Source organism: Haematobia irritans, chromosome 5 (genome assembly GCF_050003625.1).
Source record: "Haematobia irritans isolate KBUSLIRL chromosome 5, ASM5000362v1, whole genome shotgun sequence".
Classification (NCBI taxonomy): domain Eukaryota; kingdom Metazoa; phylum Arthropoda; class Insecta; order Diptera; family Muscidae; genus Haematobia; species Haematobia irritans.
Window position 1 is genome coordinate 106,277,793 of NC_134401.1, and position 7,892 is coordinate 106,285,684.

At 37.8% G+C, this 7,892-nt stretch overlaps 1 pseudogene; it reads left to right on the forward strand.

Moving 5' to 3' along the window:
• Positions 1 to 1,258: 1,258 nt before the first annotated feature.
• Positions 1,259 to 3,007, forward strand: LOC142238690 (cytochrome P450 6g1-like; annotated as a pseudogene).
• Positions 3,008 to 7,892: the final 4,885 nt, after the last annotated feature.

The window sequence follows — 7,892 nt, forward strand, 5'->3', positions numbered from 1 at the left end:
AGCTAAATCTGCACCGATTTCGATGATTTTTTGCACATATAGTTAGTGCTATAGAAGATTATATTTAGCCAACTTTGAGTAAGATCGGTTGATAAATAAAGGTTTTGTGGCCAAATTTGGGAAAATCGGGCGATACATATATATGAGAGCTATATCTAAATCTGAACCGATTTGGATGAAATTTTGCAGACTTGAAGGGCGATGGAAAAGATTACCTCTTGCCAAATTTGGTGACGATCCGTTTGAAAAAACGCACAACGTGACCCCATTTGTCGAAATCGGGCGATACATATATATGGGAGCTATATCTAAATTTGATCCGATTTCTTCCAAATTCAATAGCGTTCGTCCTAGTGCCCAAAAAACTCCCTGTACCAAATTTCATCAAAATCGGTTAATAATTGCGACCGGAATCCTGTGAACAACAAATACATGGACAGACGGACGGACGGACGGACGGACACCAAGCGCTAGATCGACTCAGGAGGTGATTCTGAGTCGATCGGTATATATTTTATGGGGTCTAAAATCAATATTTCTGGTAGGCACATTTTTTGGCCGATCAAACTTATTATACCCTGACCACTATGTGGTTTAGGGTATAAAAACGATGTTAAGAAATTTTAAGATACTACAATCCAAGTAATTCGATTGTGGCTGACAGTCTTTCGTAGAAGGTTCTACGCAATCCATGGTGGAGGGTACATAAGATTCGGCCCGGCCGAACTTACTGCTGAATATACTTGTTTTTTTTTATCAGATACTGGTTGCGTATTGTCTTACTGGTAGCGTTACGATATATTGGGCAATTTTAGTCCTTCCAGTAAATAGGCATAATTCTGTCGTCTCCGGGTTAAAATTCCGGCCTCAGTGTTTTGTCCAGCCATATCTGTTAGAATCAGTTCCCTGTACAAGTATTATAACATCTTCTGCGGAACTGGCGGGTTCAAAGCTCACCTTAATTAGAATCCAGTTAGGCGTGTATAGATTTATATCTGCTACTTTCTTAGCGGAACGTAAACTGCTTATCGATATCGAATATCAGGCGAACATGAAAAGTAAAACCAAAAGTAGTCTTGTTTTAATTTTTGAAGCCTTAGCCAATGTGCGATTGTAGTAAAACACCTAATTTAAAAGGCAAATAGAATGGTGATAAATTTAAATAGCAGAAGACAGTTAGCAGATGAGTTGCACAAAGTTCAAATTCACTTGCATTTAGATATTCAAGATTAGTATTAGTCGCGCAGCGAATGAATACATTTCGTGAGTTATTAGAATAAAAAATAATTAGCAAAACAATGTTCTCAAATCTTTTTCTAATACTAATCGCCATATTGTCGATGTTTATTGTTTTATGGTACAAGAGAAATCTCAACTATTGGTTAAGATACAAAACACTACCTAGTGTAGCTGGAAGTGTGATTAGTGGAAATTTGTGGGATTTTATAAGGCTGAAAACTAATTTGGGATTTGAATTAAAAACCATGTACGATAATCCCAAATTTGCCAACGAAGCTGCAGTTGGCTTTTATAGTCTGTTGAGGCCCGCATTACTAATACGCGATCCGGACCTATTGAAATCGATTTTTATAAAGGATTTTGATTGTTTTACCAATCGTTTTGCTCGACCTTCGGCACGTAAGGATCGTATAGGCAGTCTTATGCTATTATTTGCAAAAAAATCCTATTGGAAAGATATGCGTTCGAAACTATCGCCTTTTTTCTCCAGTTCGAAACTGAGGCAGATGTTCCCGCTCATTCAACGCGCTGGTGAAAATCTCGATGGACATTTGAAACGTAAGGGGAAACGTTTTGTGGTGGAAGTAAAAGATATACATATGTACACTCTTTACCATCGAAGTCAGTTCGGTTACATTGTTTGGATTAACCACAAATTCATTGGAAAATCCAAAAGACCCATTTTGCGTGGAAACCAAGCGTATTTCTCAATTTTCCTTGGAGAGAGCTTTTCATTTCATGTGTATATTTTTCTTTCCTGATCTATGTGATCTATTGGGAATACGATTCTTTTCCAAGAGCACGGAGGAATTTCTTAAATCGGCAATTGATCAGGTTATGGAGTTTCGAGAAAAGTCAGAAGAGAAGCGTAATGATTTAATCGATATATTTCTTAAGTTAAAGCAAGAGGCCAAAGCAAATGGCAATAATATGGACGATTTTATGAATGATGTTTATGCCCAGGCCTTTCAATTTTTGATAGGAGGATTTGCAACATCTTCATCGGCAATCGCCCATGGCCTTCTGGAATTAGCGAAACATACTGAAATACAAGAAAGGCTTAGATCAGAGATACTTGAAGCTTTTAGCCAGGGCAAAGGTGAGATTGACTTTGATTCTATAGAGAAATTGGAATATCTTGATATGGTGGTTCACGAAGTTATGCGTAAATATCCTCTATTTCCATTTTTGGAAAGAAAATATGAAAAACCTGCTGCAAGACCAGCTCATTACTCACTACAGCCATTTTATGATGCCACACTTCCTGAAGGAATACCCATTTATATATCCGTTTTTGGTCTTCATTATGATGAAAAGGTAAGAGTTACTAATTTCCTAAGTCGACTTCTTATACTATGGTGAAAACATGCTGTCCTCTCTTTTTCGATAGTATTGGCCCAATCCTACAAAATTTGATCCGGAACGTTTTGCCCCTGGCAATAGAGCACAAATCCACCCAATGGTTTATATACCAGTTGGTGCTGGTCAACGCAATTGTATTGGAGCTCGTCTAGGCATGATTCAAGTGAAAATGGGTCTTATACATTTTTTGAAAAATCATTTTGTGCAAGTTTGTGCACAAACTCCAACGGATCCAGTTTTTGATCCAAAGGCGGTAGTAGTTGAAATAAAGGACGGTATTTATTTGGAAGCTGTTGCTGATTATATGTGTGATAGTAGATTAAGCAAATCATTAACGCAATAAGTTATTAGTCGTAAGTTCAAAAACAATAAAAAGTCATATAACTAAAGTAATCCAATTACGAAATCCAATCTATGTTTTTATACCCTCCACCATAGGATGGGGGTATATTAACTTTGTCATTCCGTTTGTAACACATCGAAATATTGCTCTAAGACCCCATAAAGTATATATATTCTGGGTCGTGGTGAAATTCTGAGTCGATCTAAGCATGTCCGTCCGTCCGTCCGTCTGTCCGTCTGTCCGGCTGTCCGTCCGTCTGTGGAAATCACGCTAACTTCCGAACGAAACTAGCTATCGACTTGAAACTTGGCACAAGTAGTTGTTATTGATGTAGATCGGATGGTATTGAAAATGGGCCATATCGGCCCACGTCCATATCGGTCCATAAATATATATAGCTCCCATATAAACCGATCCCCAGATTTGACCTCCGGAGCCTCTTGAAGGAGCAAACTTCATCCTACCCGATTGAAATTTGGTACCTGATGTTAGTATACGGTCTCTAACAACCATGCAAAAATTGGTTCATATCGGTCCATAAATATATATAGCTCCCATATAAACCGATCCCCAGATTTGACCTCCGGAGCCTCTTGAAGGAGCAAACTTCATCCTACCCGATTGAAATTTGGTACGTGGTGTTAGTATATGGTCTCTAACAACCATGCAAAAACTGGTCCATATCGGTCCATAATTATATATAGCTCCCATATAAACCGATCCCCAGATTTGACCTCCGGAGCCTCTTGGAGGGGCAAAATTCATCCGATCCGTTTGAAATTGGGTACCTGATGTTAGTATACGGTCTCTAACAAGCATGCAAAAATTGGTCCATATCGGTCCATAATTATATATAGCTCCCATATAAACCGATCCCCAGATTTGAACTCTGGAGCCTCTTGGATGAGCAAAATTCATCCGATCCAATTGAAATTTAGTACGTGGTGTAAGTATATGGTCTCTAACAACCATGCAAAAATTGGTCCATATCGGTCCATAATTATATATAGCTCCCATATAAACCGATCCCCAGATTTGACCTCCGGAGCCTCTTGGAGGAGCAAAAGTCATCCGATGCGGTTGAAATTTGGTACATTTCGTTAGTATATGGCCTCTAACAGCCATGTAAAAATTGTCAAATTTTATTACTATAGAAAGTTTTGTCAAAATTTCATTTCTATAGAAAGTTTTGTAAAAAGTTTATTTCTATAGCAATGTTTGTCAACATTTTATTTCCATAGAAAATTTTGTCAACATTTTATTTCTATGGAAAATTTTGTCAAAATTTTATTGCTATAGAAAATTTTGTCAACATTTTATTTCTATAGAAAATTTTGTCAATTTTTTATTTCTATAGAAAATGTTGTCAAAATTTTATTTCTATAGAAAATTTTGTTAAACTGAATTATATACGTATTTAATCGGCCTTTTTTATACCCACCACCATAGAATGGTGACGGGGGTATAATAAGTTTGTCATTCCGTTTGTAACGCATCGAAATATCGATTTCCGACTATATAAAGTATATATATTCTTGATCAGGGAGAAATTCTAAGACGATATAACGATGTCCGTCTGTCCGTCTGTCTGTCTGTCTGTCTGTCTGTCTGTTGTAATCACGCTACAGTCTCCAATAATGGAGCAATCGCGCTGAAATTTTGCACAAACTCGTCTTTTGTCTGCAGGCAGGTCAAGTTCGAAGATGGGCTATATCGGTCCGGGTTTTGATATAGTCCCCATATAAACCGACCTCCCGATTTGGGGTCTTGGGTTATAGAAATCGTAGTTTTTATCCAATTTGCCTGAAATTTGAAATCTGGAGGTATTTTATGACCATAAAGGGGTGTGCCAAAAATGGTGAGTATCGGTCCATGTTTTGGTATAGCCCCCATATAGACCGATCTCCCGATTTTACTTCTTGGGCTTATAGAAACCGCAGTTTTTATTCAATTTACCTGAAATTCGAAATCTAGAGGTATTGTAAGACCACAAATACGTGTGCCAAAAATTGTGAGTATCGGACAATATTTTGGTATAGCCCCCATATAGACCGATCTCCCGATTTTACTTCTTGGGCTTATAGAAACCGCAGTTTTTATTCAATTTACCTGAAATTGGAAATCTAGAGGTATTGTAGGACCACAAATACGTGTGCCAAAAATTGTGAGTATCGGTCCATGTTTTGGTGTGGTCCCCATATAAAACGACCTCCCGATTTGGGGTCTTGGGCTTATAGAATCCGTAGTTTAAATACAATTTGTGTGAAATTGGAAATTTATAGGTATTTGAGGACCATAAAAGGGTGTGCCAAAAATGGTGAGTATCGGTCCATGTTTTGGTATAGCCCCCATATAGACCGATATCCCGATTTTACTTCTTGGGTTTCTAGAATCCGTAGTTTTTATGCGATTTGCCTGAAATTGTAAATATTATTTTAGGCTCCCAAAAACGTGTATCGGATTAAGTTTTTATCGGTCCTTTTGGTAATGCCTCCATATAGACCGACTTCATTTCTTGAGGGTATAGAAGGCGCACCGATCATGAAAATTGCTTGAAACTCAATGTAAAATTTTCAGATTTCAAATACTTCTCGGGTGAAAATCTACAGATTTAAGATTTCAAAGCAAGACGTTATTTTATAACTTTCTTGCACACTTACAAGAGATGTTAATGATTCCTCTAAAACTCAAACAAAAATGGTTCTTATAAATCCAGAATCTGATATAGTCCTCATAGGTGAAATCTTTAAATTTATCTTCGGGAAGTGTCCTCAAGTCCTCAATCCCTCCTGAAATTTCAAAGGAAACCCTAATATTTGGTTCATGGTGGTGGGTATTTAAGATTCGGCCCGGCCGAACTTAGTGCTGTATATACTTGTTATTGTTCTGTTTTTGCTCTTTTGTTCTCAACGAATTCCTTTCAACATGCATAAACCTGCATGTGGCAAAAATTAATTCGATATTACAAGACTTTAAACATTGATGTGGAATATTGCTACGATTATAGCCAATATGATTATCGCAATTAAAATGTCCAGACTTGATAATTATTATGCACGAAGTGTACTCAAGATATGCTGGTGTTGCAGTTGTCAACATAATAAAATGCAGGTTCCAGCTGAAATTATTTAAATCTTTCTTAGGGATAAGAACCGTAAGATAACTAATTCATTTCTTCATTGTATGTCAATAAAGTTTTTATACCCTCAACTATTACGTGATCATGGTATTCTAGCACAAAAATAACTTGTGCCTAGTTTAGCAGCCATAATTTTGTCTAGCGGCGAAGAGAGCATTTTTATACCCTAAACCACATAGTGGTTATGTTTGATCTTAAGGAAAATGTGCCTACCAGAAATATTGATTTTAGAAGCCTTAATATACATATCGATCGGAGAATCACCTCCTGAATAGATCTAGCCCTTGGTGTCCGTTTCGAACTTGGGTTCTCATAGCTCTTGTTTGACTTTAAAAGTTAAATCGTGCATGCCAGATTATAAATTCGTAATCATAACGTTTTCAGATTATGAACGCTGTTTGCTGTTTTGACAATGCATGACGCTAGTTTATGGTTGTTCAAGCCCAGTTTCGACCAATCACCAAAAAGTTTTTCATGCGGTGGATTATCCCACCTCAGTAATGCTGGTGACATTTCTGAGTGTTTCAAAGCTTCTCTAAGTGGTTTCACTGCAATATGGAACGCCGCTCGGACTCGGCTATAATAAGGAGGTCCCTTGCCATTGACCTTAACTTGGAATCGGGCAGCAATCAGTGATAGGAGATAAGTTTACCACTGTGTGTATCACAATGGACTGAATAGTCTAAGTGAGCCTGAAATATCGGACTGCCACTATACCTAACCTAACCATCGTTGTCAGATTGACATCGTCTCACAAAGCGGCATAAACATTTTTGCGCCGACTTTTATACCCACCAGCATAGAATGGTGATGGGGGTATAATTAGTTTGTCATTCCGTTTGTAACACATCGAAGTATCGATTTCCGACTATATAAAGTATATATATTCTTCATCAGGGAGAAATTGAAAGACGATATAAGCATGTCCGTATGTCCCTCTGGCCGTCTGTCTGTCTGTTGTAACCGATGCCCCTATTGGGAGTCTTTGGCTTCTAGAAACCGTAGTTTTTTTTCGATTTGCATAAAATTGGAAATCTAGTGGTAACAGGTTGGCTAATAAGTCCCCGGTCTGACACATAGATGGCGTCGCTTGTATTAAATGCATATTATTATACCCACCACCATAGAATGGTGATGGGGGTATAATAAGTTTGTCATTCCGTTTTTAACACATCGAAATATCGATTTCCGACTATATAAAGTATATATATTCTTGATCAGGGATAAATTCTAAGACGATAGAATGTCTGTCTGTCTGTCTGTCTGTTGTAATCACGCTACAGTCTTCAATAATGAAGCAACCGTACTGAAATTTTGCACAAGCTCGTCTTTTGTCTGCAGGCAGGTCAAGTTCGAAGATGGGCTATATCGGTCCAGGTTTTGATATAGTCCCCATATAAACCGACCTCCCGATTTGGGGTCTTGGGCTTATAGAAATCGTAGTTTTTATCCAATTTGCCTGAAATTTGAAATCTAGAGGTATTTTATGACTATAAAGAGGTGTGCCAAAAATGGTGAGTATCGGTCAATGTTTTGGTATAGCCCCCATATAGACCGATCTCCCGATTTTACTTCTTGGGCTTATAGAAACCGCAGTTTTTATTCAATTTACTTGAAATTGGAAATCTAGAGGTATTGTAGGACCACAAAAACGTGTGCCAAAAATTGTGAGTATCGGTCCATGTTTCGGTATGGTCCCCATATAAAACGACCTCCCGATTTGGGGTCTTGGGCTTATAGAAATCGTAGTTTTTATCCAATTTGCCTGAAATTTGAAATCTAGAGGTATTTTATGACCATAAAGAGGTG